Here is a 17,521-nt window from a genome sequence, read left to right as displayed (position 1 = left end):
CTATGGATAAATGGAGGAAAAAGAGCGTCTTACTCAACGAACGCTTCGCTTGGTGGAAAAATGTGCCACCTTCCCTACTGTGTCTTCACCCTCATGAGCCCTGGAAGAAAAGCCCAGACTATTCAACGCAGAGCTCGCCTTAAAAAGCACCAAGCTGTGGAGCAGAGGTTGGAGAGTGTGGTGTTGCTACCATAGCCTTTCTCTCTGCACCGGATACCGGAAGGAATTCTCTGTGTCCCTTCCGATTGCAATGTTCTGTGAGCCAAAAACGACATTGTGTACGAAGCCAACGCCCAGGCTGTTTGGCGTGGTGCAACCAGGCCCTTCAGGCTGGGAGAGGGAATGATTTCAGTTGTTCATAATTTGGGGCCACTGGTTACTCTGGGGCACATTTCCTTTTGCTAAATTTCAATCTCTTATGCCAAATCAACTTGCCCTCTGCAATAGGTTTTGGGGAAGTCCGGGCCCTTTCAGAAGAGCCCTGAACACAAAACCCAATTCCTTGGCCGTATCCACTTGCATGGCAGTATTTGGTTTTTTGTTTGTTTGTTTGTTTGTTTTTTTGAAAACTCTCAGATGCCAACACTTCCTCCAAATTATTCAAAGAAAAAGCCAAAGAGTAGGCCAAAGGCTGTATCAGAAGAGGGAACCCTAAACAGCTTCACTATTTTTTTCTTTATCACTAGAGAACATGCCTATGTGGAGAGAAATCTCCATCCTCCATATTGTAACTGGCAGTTTCATTACCTCCTGAATTTTGAAGCCTTTTTAATATTCACATGTGGCCTCAGGAAAAAAAAAAAGTGATCCTAGGGGCGCCCAGGTGGCTCAGTCAGTGAAGTGTCCAACTTCGGCTCAGGTCATGATCTCGCAGTTAGTGAGTTCGAGCCCCACATCAGGCTCTGGGCTGACAGCTCAGAGCCCGGAGCCTGCTTCCGATTCTGTGTCTCCCTCTCTCCCTGCCCCTCCCCTGCTCATGCTCTGTCTCTCTCTTTTTCAAAAATAAGCATGAAACATTTTTTTTAAGAAGTGATCCAGAGGATGTACAAGACCCTTGTCTACTTCTCACCACCTACTGTGCGGAGACTGTAGGAGTGGTCTGTGCATGTCTGCCATGGAACATTCCCTTGCCCAGTGCCACTGCGGGCCCTCCATGCTGTCAGCCGTCGTCTTCCCAGCTCTCAACCTCTGTGAAAACAAACCGGACAAGCAACTCCAGGTCTTTAACCGTGCTCCCCTAGGTACCTGTGGTGCTGCCTCACACCTGCCTATTTGTCACTATTCTAAATCCAACCAGTCCGTCAACACCTAGGTGCGTAGCTAAGCATGGCGTAGGACATCTGGAGATCTGGGCCGTGAAGGGATACTCCCACCATGCTCTCTTCTAAGCTCTCCCTATCGCCTCCCTCCCTGGTGAAGAACTTTTGAAACTCCGTGGTAATTGACATTTAACATACCTGACCCCATGTTTCCACCATATTGATGGCAGGAGCCCAATTACACTCCAATTTGTTTCTTCCCACAGTGCCTGGCACCTTAGCAAGTACCCAATAAATATTTGTTGGATTCATTGGATGCATAAAGTTCCCTTCATTTATAGAAATACTCCTCTGTGATTATAGAAAGACATACATCTACATACTTAATAGCCTTTCCTAAGTGCAAATGGAAATATTGCTGTATTAAAATGAGGCCAATCCAAAGGGGTAAGAATATTCAGAAGAGGCTGACTCATTAAATGTTTTTCTTTTATTTTAGGAAAGTGCTAGTAGTACCCAGTAAAATGGTGCTTAAGCCCCCCCTCCCCATGTAGTGGGTAGGGAGCAGTAAGGCAGAAAGCCCAGGTGAGCCAGAATCTCGCTGCACAAAGGCAGCTTTTAACCTCAATCACTACTGCTGACATGGGCAGGGGATGGGAGGGATTTGTAAGGATATTGGAAAATGCCATCGAGGAAAAGGTTTTGATTAGAGTGAACAAATCTTTTCTGGACAACCCTCAGACAGAGGCTTTTTGTCCTTTTTTCTTCCTGAAAAACCATTACAAAGCCTTTCTCAGTACCACAAGAAGCACTATGGTTGAAAGACACCTTCCTGGGGGCATCGAAGTCCCAACTGTGGGAGACTTTAAAAGGCACCTCCACTGTGAAAATTTGCATCGTCGCCATCAGAAATAGAAACAGCTATGAAAATAAAAATAAAGATCCTGCGTTCTGGGTATCTAAACCCCAGTGCTCCTGATCTCATAAACGGTTGGAAATTCAACTTGAAAAACTGCAGCAGAGATCCCTTGTGGCCTCCCCCCCGCCTTGCAGCGAGAAGCATGCGTAGTGGTTAAGAGCTTGGAGGCAGGCTGCCTGGGCTGGGATCTAGATCCTCCGTGGACGAGCTGCTCTTTTTAGCAAGCAACCTCCTAGCCTCACTAGGTCTCGGTTCCTTCCTCTGTGAAATGAAGATAATACCTGATAAGGTTGCTTTGAGAACGAGATAGGTTGACATTGAGGAATCAGTGAGTTAACACTGTCAAGCGCTTGGAACGTGTTTGGCACGTTGAAGCACCATTGTTAAAGAACAAGGTGCAACACACAAGTGACAAGTGTGAATTGGAGAAGGGTACAAAGCCAAAGATACGGTTTTCATACTGGCTTCTTTTGTGAAGTGTCTGTTCAAGTATTTTGCCCACTGTCCTTGGACGCTTTGTCTTTTTATTACTGATTTCTAAGGGTTCTTTACATATTCTTTTGTCAGCCCTGTGTATTCTAAACGCATGTAAAGATGCTCAATATCACGAGTCATTACAGAAATGCAAATTAGAACCACAATGACGACACCTGCCCCCTAGACTAGCTAACATTAAAAAGACAGGTGCCGCCAAGTGTTGGTGAGGATGACGAGCCATCGGCACGCCTAAGTGCACTGCTGGAGGGAGTATAAAGTGATGGGACCGTTTTGGAAAACAGCCTGGCACTTTGTCACAGAATTAAACATCTACCTACCGTATGACTTGGGTATTTGCCCAAGAGAAATGAACACATGGGTTTATACATAGGCTTGTACCAGAATGTTCACAGCTGCTTTGTTCATAATAGCCAAGCACTGGAAACAACCCAAATGTCCATCAGCAGGGGAAACGGATGACATTCCTTGGTATATTGATACAGCGAGATTGATACAGTGACCCAGATGAATCTCACGGACAGTATGTTGAGATCAAGATGCCAGACACAAAAGAGTGCATACTGTGTGCTTTCATTTATGTAAAGTTCAAGGACAGCAAGACTCATCTATAGAGCTAGAAATCAGAAAGGTGTTACCTCTGGGAGGGAGGGGGGATTGATTAGAAAGGGCCAGGAAGGAATATTCTATGGCAGTGGTTCTAACCTGGGGGAGGGGAGAGACGGGTAGATGGGTTGGGGGGGGGGTGTTGATTTTGCCTCCCAGGGGACATTTAGCAATGTCTGGAGACATTTTGATCTTCGAGCTTCTGGCAGTTAGCGCACAGATGCTGTTAAGTACCCCACAATAAACAGGACAGCTCCCAACAAAGATCCACCCCCACAAGTCAACAGTGCAAGAAATCCTGCTCTAGGGTAATGGCAACGCCCTACATCTTGATTGGCTACATGGGTGTCAAACATATTGGTCAAAACCCCCCAAGCTATTTTGCTTTAAGTAATTATACCCCAATTTAGAAAGACACTGAACAAAAGCAAATCTTTTTGGGCGGCCCTACAAATCCTGCGCTAACCACAGTGCCCTCTGGGGTTGAGAAGAGATCTTAACCGGGAAGAGCCCATCAATACCCTGGCGATGAGAAACCTGACGCACAATGAATGGGTAACCAATATATGGGACACTTTCCCCAAGAAGTTTAGAACATACCGATAGAGTTTTTAGTAATTTTAAAACATTTCAGAAATAGGTCTATGGAAGAGCATACGAAGCTAGGAAGAGAGAACTTTTTAAGAAAACATCAGGGCACCAACAGACCTTGCCACAGACCACGCCTTAGTGCAACAGTCAGGGAAGTGTTCATAAAGGGTAACAATCCCATTAGACTGTGTATAGCTGGAGCATTTATTCCACAAGTGTCTTCATAGATCATAAATTAATAAGTTAATTGTCACAGCAACTCTCCAAGATACAGAAAATGTTAATCTTGCCATGAATAAGCTGCATCTTAAGAGTTTAGATGCTGTGCTGAAGTCACCCACTCCTGGGGGTGGTCATGGATGGAGGAAACACAGAGCAGGGACTGAATGGGGCCAGGGCCACATGCAGCCCGCAGCCTGAGCCTCCCGTTCCACGCCTGGACCTCATTCTGGGTACCTGGGAACCCAAGTTCTTTGTCCAGTGACCCCCAAGCCCACTTCTGTGGCCAGCGTGAGTCTCTTCCCTGGGTCTCTTGTCCTGCAAATAGACCACCCCACCAGTGTGAACATGCCCTGTTCACAGGGCAAGAGAGGAAGGTACAGTGAAAGCTTGGGTTTGTGGCTGGGTCATTCACATGCAAAGTTGTCCCTGTGCCTTTGTTCTCAGTAAGCACAAGCTTCTACCTAAATAGTCCCTCACGGAGTAAAAAGCCGCTGTCTCAGCAATTTGGGTAGATGTGTGCTGGCCAAAGGCGCAATTACCTCTTAATGCTTCCTCAATGGGAATTTTTTCTTCTGTGGTCACCATGTCACGGACCTGACCCATTGCAGTTCAGGTTAGATTTATGCAGCCAAATCCATTTTGGTGTCAAGTTTGAAAACAAAGCTACGCTTTCTTGGGGCGCCTGGGTGGCTCAGTTGAGCGTCCAACTCTCTGATTTCGTCTCAGGACATGATCTCACGCCTACTGAGATGGAGCCCTACATGGGGCTCTGCACTGACAGCCTGGAGCCTGCTTGGGATTCTCTCTCTCTCCCTCTCTGTGCCCCTCCCCTGCACTCTTTAAATAAATAAACATTAAATTTTAAAAAATTAGAAACTGCTTTCTCAAACCGACTCACATTTTGGAATTGCATATATGGGACCTCAGGCCTATACTAGGAGTTTCATTGAGATCTCTTACTGCCCCCCCCCCGCCGCCCCCCTGCAGACTCATGGCCCAAGCAAGCTGTTTCTTTAAGCAAGTGAAATGGCCGGCAAATTCCTCCTCCTCCTCGATCCAGCAATATCGTTGCAGCAGAAATTCCTCGAAGTTTCCAGAATGTGGATGCCACACTAGAGCGCTGAGGTAGCTTCTGTTATATTTTCCAGCGGAAATCAGGGAGGGGAGAAATGTGTTTTCTCAGTGTGCTCTCTTAACCCAAAAGTCCTGCTTTTGACATATAACCCTGGAAGCGGGGTCAGGGAGGTCAAGAGCCGTGCACTTTCCAGTAAGGTGTCCTGTTTTGCTAATCAAGGTCTTTACTACTATGAGCAAGTACTAAGTTCTTTCACAGGTATTTACTGCAGTGTCTGCCAGTGTGTGCATGTGTGTGTGTGTGTGTGTGTGTGTGCTGCTTCATGTTTCATGGCATCATTTCAAATACCCCCTTCAATATGCAAACCGTCTTTAAGCTGCTGTTGTGTGTTTTACCATATAGCTGGCCTCATTTATGTGTTAGGAACATTTTATCCATTAATCTATACCAACCAATTATCTGTAGACCCAAGTATTACAAGCCCTTGCTTTGGCAATTTGGAAATCAACACATGAGTTTTTCTGGCTTTAGGAGACAAAACACTCTCGTTCACCACTGTGTCCGTCAGATTGGAAATGTCTCACCTAGAGCAGCAAAGTTGTCAAAGAACTCTAATGGGGGAAACAGACATGTAGGGAAAATAAAAAATTTCTTGTGTATCTTCCTTGGTCCATCATAAGAACCAAATTTTGAATATTTATGGGTATGTCCAACGGAAACAATGGTCTGGAGCACACCTCGACTCAACTAGTTGTGGAAGGTTTAATCCTCTGTAGACCAGTGTGAAAGAGGTGACCAGGAAGCCAGATTAGAATGAGCCCCATTTGGCACCCAGGTGGCTCAGTCGGTTAAGTGTTCGACTTCGGCTCAGGTCATGATCTCATGGTCCGTAAGTTCAAGCCCCACATCTGACTCTGTATTGACAGCTCAGAGCTTGGAGTCTGCTTCAGATTCTGTGTCTTCGTCTCTCTCTGCTCCTGCCCAGCTTGCTCGCTCACTCTCGCTCTCTCTCAAAAATAACATTAAAAAAAATATTTAAGGAATGAGCCCCCGTCTGTATGCAAAACTCTAACCCAAATCTCACACATGAAGAGTCAGTAGATCATCAGTGGGACTTTGGTCTTTATCTCCAGCTTCTACATACCCTGAAACCCAAATTCTGGACAAAGAAGTGTTTTAGGACCAGAACACAGGGCAGCAAGGGCTCTGAAATCAAGGAGCCCTGATCTCACCAGGTCTAGGTCTAGTGTTGGAAATTAATTTCACCTCTAAAACCTAACAAACCTAACTGCTCATTATTGAAGTGTGCCTCTTCCCATCTACCCCATAGATTGGTTGGGAAAATTAGAGAACGTTCTTGAAAGCGCTGGCCAACTCAGAAAAGGCATTCAAAAGAGGTGGCTTTGATCATTGTCACAAGTGAAAAATTCTCACCCCAAGCCACTATCTTTGTCAAAAGACCATGATCTATTACAGCTATTATGTTCTCCAGTCTGCACTATCTTCTAAAAAGTTGACTAGAAACCTGGCTTCCGTTGCGATGATGCCCAGTCAGCCACCAACCTGTAGAAGGTGCATTTCTTGCACCAGGTGTTGGCCAACAGAAGTGCACAAGCCAGCTGCTGGGCCAACTTGCTGGAGGTGAGCAGGGGCCCAAGATGGTTACTCAGAGCTTCAGGCTGAAGGGCTTTCTCCACGTGCATGACACTGAGCTAGGAGCTGGAAACCCAACTCAAAAGAGAGTCCTTGTCTTCAAAACAGCTACCAAAGGCCATGGAATAAGGCAGCCAATGCCCAGCTCCATAAGAGTACAGAATACAGAGCTCTGAGCTTACTAAGCCCAGCATCTGGGGGGAGCCTTGAAGATGGGCAAAATTTGAAGAAGGGTAACTGGAAGCGAATACATTGCAGCGGGCGGGGGCGGGGAGTCACTTCCCTTTCACCAGCAAAATTATCAGAAAAAGGTAAGAGTTGACCCCCCTAGAGCCCCATGGAGTCAAGCTGGCCTCTTGGGCCAGGCATGACTCTGTGTGGGTGTTATATTGGGACATGGGCACAAGCATTTCTCTGTCCCGTTCCCTCTGTGGAACTTCAGCTTTGCTTTTTTTTCTCCTAACAACATAAATCTAGGGACACACTGAAAAGGAATGTTCCTGTGCCCACTGAAGGCTAAAACTAGAGCAGACAAAAATGCATTCAACAATGCTTTAGCAATGTGCATGCAGTCAGCTTCTATAGCTTGAAACATGGGGGCACAGAATCTCAAAATTCTGCCTCCTTAGCTACTGACTTAGGAACAGACCTCAGATAATCTCCTCCACTGCCATAGGCAGAATCTGCAGGAGAAGTCATTCCAGAAAGTTCCCCCGAGCTTGAACATCTGTGGCTCTCAGATATTTCATTCCTGGCCCAGACTTCCTGTCTTTGCCAACCACTATGATTAAAAATGCATCCAAAGTAAACCTCAGACAACTGAACCTTCCTCATCAACGTGGGGGGCACTTGGTGCTAGAGGGTGGTCACCCCAAGTCATTTGTAAACGTTGCCCCAGGTGCTCAGCAGCTGGCTGGAACAGCTCATGAAATTCTATCCCAGCTCCCAGCACACCAAGAAGTAACCCAGGGAAGCCAACAACCCCATCCCACCTGTGGAAATTAATGGCGCCAGCTCAGCATGTTGGCAGAGAAAAGAAATTTACACAGCAAACAAACCTGCTGAAAAAATTGGAAATATTTGCTTAACAGGAGCACATTGATTAAAGTCACTCCAAGATCAAATTACTCTCCCAGCCCCGGACGATTTCACCCCGGAGGGCAGCAGACTTGTATTGGCAGAGTATTGATGAAAAGCTCTCTCTCTGTCTAGATGCGCCATATTAAGGGCGTTAATCTCAGAAGTGGCCCATAATTTTACTCCTACACTCTTCATTTGGAAGAGTTTAATTCCAATACAAACAGTAATAAGGAAATAAAACCATGGATGTATGTCTTTCCAATACCCGTCTTTGGTAAGAATCTTTCATCTTTATGGTCAATTAAAGCTCATCTTAAACATAAAGTTAAGCTCGTTTCAAACATTCTTCCAAGGTTATTCGGGCTTTCTGAAATCCTCTACAACTTAAAGGAAACTAAAAAGCAGAGCCAAAGCCACTTCTTAACTACAAAGGCAAACAAGTCACCAAATAAATGTTTAACAGGAGCGTTATCACATCACCTATATGGACAGCATATTTGTACACGAGGAGGGCACGCATAAGGAGGGAGCCATATCAGAGAAATTAGCTGTTCCAAGAAAGGTCCCTCACCTGGTACCTGGAGAGAAGGGCATTTGAGGGACAGGCCAAGGTGGGCAAGCTACATAGGGTAGTTTATCGGCTGTTTGAAGAGGCTGGTTGGGTCTCTCTAGGCCAGTGCAGCTAGCCAGCAGAGAAACCAGTTCCCCATGGCCACCCTGAAAATAATTCATATTCCATTTGCCACAGCACTGAGTAGGGGCAGCCTGGGCTTTGTGTGCCTCTGCTCCCTAAGATCAGCCATGATGAAGCAAGAACATCTCACACCCTGGCTCAGGTGGCTTCTCTTGTGACCCTTCGAGAGATGAAAGAGCCCGTGCCTCACGCTAGAAAAGGACACTTCAGTGCATGTCTTCTCGGCCCAGGTGCCTAAATACGCAATAGCACCAAGGCCCAAGGACCTAAAGGCAGCAAGAAAAAAAAGCAAGTGCATTGGCACCGACTGACTACGCACACCTGGACCTCCTAGCTTCTGCTGCCCCGTCTCCAGCCAGTAGCACTCCGGGCTGCCCACCCCTCCCACGCAGGGTGTTTGGACAATGCTGAGCTCGGGCCTGGAATCACCCTCCCTTCTTCACTCCCAAGCGTCCATCTCCAAGCCGTAGGAACATGCAACTCTCCCCCCATTCGGGGAATGTCTCTAGCCGAGGACATTCTGCACTGGCAGACCAGACGCCCAAGTTACAATGTCAGCGAATGCTCCAAGAAGTTCCCCTGGTGGACAAAGGATGAGCTCCCTACACCCTGCTGGAAATCAGAGAATCCACGCTTCCCACCCAGCCACCTGCCTCTGAAGAGGGTATGGAATCCACTCTGCACACATGTGCTCGTGCAGGTGCACACACACACACACACACACACACACACACACACACACTGGGTCGCACTTAGATGGGATTTGCAAAGGTTTTTGCCTATATGAGTTCATCGGGAACCCAGAGGGGGCAGGGAACAGGAACAATGGGAAGAAGGATATCAATGGAATGGGGGAGGGGCAAAGACAGTGGTCACCACAGGAGACAAGGGGAGGGAAGCCACCATGTTTAAGCACCTAGGTACCAGGAACTGTTCTGGGTCTGCTTTTTCTCCTTTTCCTCATTTAATCCCCACATTACTTCTCTGTGAGAAGCCAGGGTTCCAACACTGCCTGCACCTTAGAATCACCCGGGGATCCTTTAAATAATACAGATGCTGAGCTCCAACGGCCTCACCTGAATCGCAGTCTCTAGAAGTAGGGCCCTGCATCCATGGGTTTTAAAAAGCATCCCAGGGGTGCCTGGGTGGCTCCGTTGGTTAAGCATCCAACTCTTGATTTCAGCTCAAGTCATAATCTCACATCATGGTTCGAGGGATCAAGCCCCACGTCGGGCTCTGTGCTGACAGCATGGAGCCTGCTTGGGATTCTCATTCTCTCTCTCTCTCTCTCTCTCTCTGCCCCACCCCTGCTCTCTTCCTCTCTCTCAAAACAAATAAACATTTTAAACATTTATAGGAAATAAAAAAAGCATCCCAGGAAATTCCACTGTGCAGCCAGGACTGAGAATCACCCTGCCAAGAAACCCTAAGCTCCTTTCCCAATCTTGTATTATGACATATCCCCATAGCATTGAAAGAGAGCAGCCTGCACTGGGTGCCTGGAGACAGCCCTCTTGGGGCCAGCCTCCTGCCATCTGAGCCTCTGCCCCGGGCCCTAGACCTGCCAAAATTGCAATGAAGTGTCACCCAGAGGAACTCGGGATTTTTGCTTGGCATGATTCAATTAGGGGATGAATTGCAGTTAAATTTTGCTTTCTGAAACCCCTCAAATTCCTAAGGCTGTTTCAGTCTTGAAAATACAAAATCGTATGCCTTAAAAGATTCACAGCTTTTCAGATAAGAAGTTTTTCTTTCTGGCTTCACCCAGATGCAGAGCCGCCTTGCAGGAGATCCCCGTCGTTTGATTATGATGTGCGGTGAGCAGCCAGATGTCACTCTGAAGAATAAATTTTTTGGCTGAAGAGAAAATGCATGCTCTACTTCCTGATAATTGATTTGCAAGGTTCCAATTTCAGCAGCAAATTGCTTCTGCTGCCCAGGTATTTCACATCTCATATGAGCACTTAGAAAACTCAATATTCCTTATGCCAACCAAGAAACGACAAGAATTGTAGTTTAAATTTTGGATCATTTCTCTACTTTTAAATACACATCGTTCTAAGTGGTGCTGGTTACAAACAGATCAGGGTAGTTTAAAAAACTAATAATGTTTAATAGTGTTTTTTAAGTGGCCTTTAAACCCTAAGAAAAGGCTCCGCACGGAGCGCCTGGGTGGCTCAGTCGGTTAAGCATCTGACTTTGGCCCAGGTCATGATCCCATGCAGGATTCAAGCCCCGCATCAGGCTCTGTGCTGACAGCTCGGAGCCTGGAGCCTGCTTCCGATTCTGTGTCTTCCTCTCTCTCTGCCCCTCCCCTGCTTGCACTCTGTCTCTCTGTGTCCCAAATATAAATATTTTTTTTTAATTTAAAAAAAAAGAAAAGAAAAGGCTCAGCACTCCCCAGCCATGTAATCAGTCCTGATAATAGCAGCCCTGAGCCAGGAATTCACGGCGCTGAAGGACTCTCGCTTACACCCGAGGAAATAGAGAGCCTGGGGTTTGCTCAGCCGTCGATGAGGGAACCGGGGCAGGAAGCCAGGCTCCTCAGTACCCAGACCAAAAGAGAAAAAGCAGGGGACCTGGGTCAAGCTTCCAGGCCTTCAAATCCCAGCTCTGCCCAAATGTGAGCCTTCAAGGAACGCCCTGCATTTCCCTCTGCAAGGCCTCGGTTTTCCCTCTGTAAAAACAGCAGATTGGGAGACAGACACTCAAGTGTCTTCTCCAGCCTGAACACTCTGTGGCCTGAGGACCCCGGGTCAGGCTGACCCAGACTTGATGCCCAGCTTGGCCGCTTAGTGGCTGTATGGCTCTGACCCTCCCTTTCTTCCTCCTGCATTTCTGTCTCATCGAATGTGAAACTCAAATGAAAAACAGCTGTCGTTTTGAAATGTTGTGGCCACTAAGGGATTCCTGTGGGGGGCATGCCTGGCAAGGGGGTAAGTGCCCCTGGAGGGCTGCTTGCGTGAATCATCCCCTGGGAAATGAGTTGAGCCTGCAAAGTTCCTCTGTCATTCTAACCGAACTACCCAGCCCTTGTGCTCCCTTTGAGAGTTTACCTCTTGATTATCCAGAATTACTCTTTTTTTTTTAATATGAAGTTTATTGTCAAGTTGGTTTCCATACAACACCCAGTGCTCATCCCAACAGGTGCCCTCCTCAATGCCCATCACCCACTTTCCCCTCTCCCTTCCACCCCCCATCAACCCTCAGTTTATTATCAATTTTTTAAGAGTCTCTTATGGTTTGGCTCAGCTCCCTCTCTTTTTTTTTCTTCCCCTCCCCCATGGACTTCTGTTAAGTTTCTCAGGATCCACATAAGAGTGAAAACATATGGTATCTGTCTTTCTCTGTATGACTTATTTCACTTAGCATCACACTCTCCAGGTCCGTCCACGTTGCTACAAAAGGCCAGATTTCATTCTTTCTCGTTACCATGTAGTACTCCATTGTGTATATAAACCACATCTTCTTTATCCACTCATCAGTTGATGGACATTTAGGCCCTTTCCATAATTTGGTTATTGTTGAAAGTGCTGCTATGTGTTGGGGTACAAGTGCCCCTATGCATCAACACTCCTGTATCCCTTGAGTAAATTCCTAGCAGTGCTACTGCTGGGTCATAGGGTAGGTCTATTTTTAATTTTTTGAGGAACCTCCACACTGTTTTCCAGAGCGGCTGCACCAGTTTGCATTCCCACCAACAGTGCAAGAGGGTTCCCGTTTCTCCACATCCTCTCCAGCATCTATAGTCTCCTGATTTGTTCATTTTAGCCACTCTGACTGGTGTGAGGTGGTATCTGAGTGTGGTTTTGATTTGTGTTTCCCTGATGAGGAGCGACATTGAGCATCTTTTCATGTGCCTGTTGGCCATCCGGATGTCTTCTTTAGAGAAGTGCCTATTCCTGAATTACTCTTGACCGCTCTTCAGTAACTGCCCTGGGCACCACATGAAACCGTCCACACAGGACCCGCACTCCTGATGGGTGGGGTCAGGGCAATCCTGACTTCCAAGGGCAATCCTGCTGTCTGGGGACCACTGCCCCAGAACAGACCAGCCATGGGCTGCCCCCACGCCTGCAGGTGCCCTGCTGCTGCTCAGACGGGCTGTCTCCCCCTCCCTCCCTTTTGCTCTCTCCCTCCACTTGCCCCAACCCTTCACTTTTACCCACTTTACACCTCACTTTCTTCCTGGCCCTTCCTTTTGTCCCCTTTTCCTATGAAAAGCCTCACTGTGCTCCCAGGACTTGAACTTAGCCTTTCGATGATACAAATCCCAGCTCTTCCGGGTAAATATTTCACTGCAACCTACAAAGCATCACACTCCAACACAGACTATCACGGCCAGTGTCTCCTCCAAATGTACCTCAGTTCTTTCAACAGGATCCGGCCAAAACCATCCCACAAAGACTGAAGAAAAGGCCATGAGGTCCTGAATGGGGACAGGGCGAGAATAACACCAGACCCTAGAATTCATGCCCTCCAGAGTTGATAGGAAATATAAAACTACTTGAGCCAGCATTTCATCTGACAATGGAGACCCTCCTACCATAGCTCCACTACGTGGTCCCCATGTCATTTTTGTTCACATCCAATAAGGAAACGTTTGCCTCTTGATGTTAGCCTTGTCATCTGTAGAGAGCTCTGATCATCCAAATCCCTTCCTTAGACCATCTCCCTGTGGTTCCTTCCTCTGTAGCTGGTTTTCTGGATGAGGGGATCCCAACGCATCCCCATGGGGACCTGTGCCCTCTTCATGTCAGCCCTTCACATGGATGCCATGCTTCTCGCTCACGGGAATCACCCCACTTGTCCCTTGATGCTTCGTGACCATTGCTGCCTTCATGCAGCTGGACAACAAGTCTGGAGATAACCAGCCCAGGTCGAAAGTAAGGCAATTGCATTGAGAGAAGTGTCTGATTCAGGGAAGGGGGTAGAAGCGTCTGATCGGGGAAGTGTGCTTTAAGGCTCAAATACCCCCAAGATATTAAGACATCACACCCACCAAAGGAGACCCATGAAATTGCAGTAAAAAAATATATATATATATATATATATGTTCACTGAATCCCGGAAGCCTTCTCCTTAGGAGAGGAAACACCCCAGGGTTACGATGCCCAGAGTCCCAAGAAAGCAGTAGGACACCCCAGGAGTGTTTGTTTTAGTAACTTTTCCTCAGTGCTCGTCCCTCCCTCTCGCCACCTACTTCTCTTGCGCTCATGCACAGAAAGGGTAATCTATCACTTCCAACACGTAGGACCCAGATTCTAGGCTGCTGCCAGCAAATAGGGAAGAGGAAGGTAGGGGTATCAGGGATTCCTTATCACAGAAGGTGAGCTTCAGCAGGTATGGTCTAAAACAAAGGCAAGAGCCACTCTCTTGTAACTTTAGTTGGCCAATATCCCCATCTGTTACCATGACTGCTATCTGATACTGTTTATGTGCAGTACATAGGGAATAGAGAGAAACAGAGTCCTACAGACCCACAGACACAAACAGAAGAACATGTACACACACACACACACACACACACACACACACCCCTTTGCTCTATTCCAAGCTTAGCAAAGGAAAGAGAAGATGATGCCTTAAGCCACCACTTCACAACCTCAGCCCTCTACTCTGGGCTTTGCAAGTGTCACACACGTCCCTGCAAGGGGGCGTCACTGTCCTCATTTAACAAATAGGAAAACTGAGGCTCAGAAGAGTTAAGTAACACAAGCTCTACAGCTGGATTGCTTAGAGCCGAAATTCAGATCCACGTCTGTCACATCTTCCCGAGCCTGGGCCTCGGCACTCGCCGTTTCTCTTGATGCAGGCCACAAATCACCATCGCTTGAAGACGAGCCCGGCACCACCCCTAATTCCGTGCTTCAGTACGTTCAGTGATTTCTGCTGATAAATAACCACTGTCCCCACCGAGCAAAAAGGACACACGCAAAGGAAACAGAGATGAGCAGTCAGCAGGAGTTGATCTGGTCCCGTTCGTCACAGCCGCAACTATTTTAGAATCACTGTAATAGCACATGATATGCAACTCTTCCTTTTTGTCTCAGAGTTTTCTGTTTGGGCAGGAGCCCGAGGGGCCTGAAAAGCGGAAAACAGCAGTGACGCTGGGCGCCCCCATCACGAAGCCATGTGGTGGGCATAGCAGGCTGTGCGTGCAGGAGGCAGAATGCCACTTCTGCCTGCAAGGGCCGGTCACCCACCTCCTTCCTTCAAAAGGTGGCAAGAGAGAGAAAGTCTCTTCAGAGGAGTTGAGCTGGGCTGTAGGGGTTCCCACACACCTCCACAGTATGTGGGCTCTGTCGCTTGACCTCAAGCTGCGTGAAGAAACTTCAAAAGCGTTAACACAGGGGCACCTGGGTGGCTCCCGCGGTTGAGCGTCTGACTCTTGATTTCAGCTCAGGTCATGATCTCACGGTTCGTGGGATCGAGTCCTGTGTTGGGCTCTGCACTGACAGCACAGAGCCTGCTTAGGATTCTCTCTCTCCCTCTCTCTGTGCCCCTTCTCCACTCTCTCTCTCTCTCTCTCTTTCACACACACATGTAAATAAACATTTGAAAAAAAAATGTTTAAGTGTTAACACGGAGCATTTAGGAGTCATAGGGATTGGCGTCTACACCTACCTGGGGAGAGACTAAGGATGAAAGGCCGCGATTCATCCTCCCTGCCTGGTGGCCCAGCACTGGAGCAAGGTTTACTTGCACAGGTAGCTGGCAAAGGTAAGTGGGGTTTTGTGGTTGCTGTTTGCGGGGAAGAGCCAGCCAAAGGTCCCATCCAAGAGGATCCTCAAGATATTAATTATTCTAGCTTCATCTTAAATCTTTGTATCCAGTGAATATCCTCCCCAGTTTGTGCTTCTTCGGGGAGGCCTTGGCGGTCCCTTGATCTTCTATTGAAAACTTACTTCAGTTTGTGATACACCAATGGAAATTCCATTTGGAATTGTTATAGATCAATTTGGGGAACATTATCTCCCTTATGATATTCAATTATCCTATCCATAAACATGGTATGTATTTTCATTTACTTAGGTGTTTTTTAAAGACCTAACAAAATTGATAAACCCCTAGCCAGATTTATCAAAAAGAAAAAGGAAAGGACCCAAATAAATCAGGTCACGAATGAAAGAGGAGAGATCACAACCCACACCACAGAAATACAAGCAATAATAAGAGAATATTATGAGCAATCAGATGCCAACAAATTGCACAATCTAAAGACCTAAATGAACTTTTATATATTTCATCTGCAAGAGTCTTACATATCTGCTTTTAGATTTATCTCCCAAGTACCGTATTTCTATTTGTTTTAAATGCTATCACATATTCTGACGGCTACCTAGAAATGCAACTTAAATTGTGTTCATTTTATATTCACAGAAACTATTAATAATTTTAATAATTTGCCTGTAGATCTTTTAGGCTTTCTGTGTAGGATTTCATGTCTAAGTAATAACGTTCTTCCTTCATTTCATTTAATTTGTTGCTTTGTCTAGGATTGTAGTACAAAGTTTAAAAGATGCAGCTAGAGTAGGCATCCTGGTCCTGCTTCTTATTTTAAAGTGTTTCTAGGGGCGCCTGGGTGGTGCAGTCGGTTAAGCGTCCGACTTCAGCCAGGTCACGATCTTGTGGTCCGTGAGTTCGAGCCCCGCGTCAGGCTCTGGGCTGATGGCTTGGAGCCTGGAGCCTGTTTCCGATTCTGTGTCTCCATCTCTCTCTGCCCCTCCCCCGTTCATGCTCTGTCTCTGTCCCAAAAATAAAATAAAAAACGTTGAAAAAAAAATTTAAAGTGTTTCTAAAGGTTCATCATTAAGTATGAGACTTGCCATGGATTATTTAGGGAAGTGCCTTTATCAGATTTTAAAAGTTCTCCTACTTCACTGCGAATATTTATCATGAATAAATGCTAAATTGTATTGAACAACTCCTCTATATCAATTGCAAAGTTTATATGCTTTTTCTTCCTTAATTTCTGTAATCTAATGAACACCATTAATTTCCCATCTAACTTAATCTTACATTCTGGGTTTACTCTAGTAAGACCTTTTCACTGTAAAGCATATTCTGCCTGACATGAATATAGCTCCATGAATGAGCTATTTGAACGAGCTTTCACAGACTATTTGCTAATAAATCTTTTCATGCTTATGCTTGTGTGTCCTGATGTTTCAGTTAAAAAGCATGTCACTGTTTTTTATTTATGTTTAAGCCATTCTGACAATCTGTCCAAACCAAGTTTAGAATATACACACACACCTGCGCATGCACACACACACACACACACACACACACACACATGCACATATACGTATACATGGTAAATACTAAAATATTTGAATTTATTATACTCTTTTTGTGCTTTCTGGAAGTTGTTTTTTCCAAGTTATTTTTTCCCCTCTGTTTACCATCTTTAACAATGATTGTAATTTGCCTTAATTTTCTTTCTCTACATGTGTAGAAGTTACATGCACTCTGTATCCCTCTTGGTTTTTAAGAAACTCTCTCTGGAAGTTCTCTAAGACCTGAATAAAGAGGGTTTTTTTTCTTCCAAGAGCATTTGTATTTACTTAAGCCAAATGGCAGGAGGTTTCCCCAAATCATTACTACCTTAAACTCAATGAATTCTCTTTTTGTGGTCCTTTGGATCTTGCACTGAGTGTAAATTCTCACTCTAAACCCATGCGAAGCCCAGATTGCAGTTAAAAATTCTCAAGGGACACTTTATTTAAGGTTAGTTGTTGTTGCTGTTGTATTCCTGAATCTAGAGCCAAGACTGATGCAAGGAAGTTTCTTTTTTGTGGGATTGACTGTGTGGACAATCCTTGATTCCCTAAAGGCCCATCTTTTGTTTACTTCTTGTTTGCTTGCTTGTTTAAACCTATTTATCACCGTTTCCCATTCTCATCCCCTTCCCTGATATGGCC

At 46.1% G+C, this 17,521-nt stretch overlaps 1 long non-coding RNA gene across 1 annotated transcript; it reads left to right on the top strand.

The window, feature by feature from the left end:
- Positions 1–3,411: 3,411 nt before the first annotated feature.
- Positions 3,412–16,266, top strand: LOC109500526. Its single transcript, XR_002158115.3, has 3 exons — positions 3,412–9,258; positions 10,363–10,534; positions 13,291–16,266. It is a non-coding gene; the product is annotated as an uncharacterized LOC109500526 (long non-coding RNA).
- Positions 16,267–17,521: the final 1,255 nt, after the last annotated feature.

The sequence above is a fragment of the Felis catus genome, chromosome B3 (assembly GCF_018350175.1).
Source record: "Felis catus isolate Fca126 chromosome B3, F.catus_Fca126_mat1.0, whole genome shotgun sequence".
Taxonomy (NCBI): Eukaryota; Metazoa; Chordata; class Mammalia; order Carnivora; family Felidae; genus Felis; species Felis catus.
The sequence above is the reverse complement of the archived record's forward strand: the minus strand, read 5'-3'. Positions and strand labels throughout refer to the sequence as shown.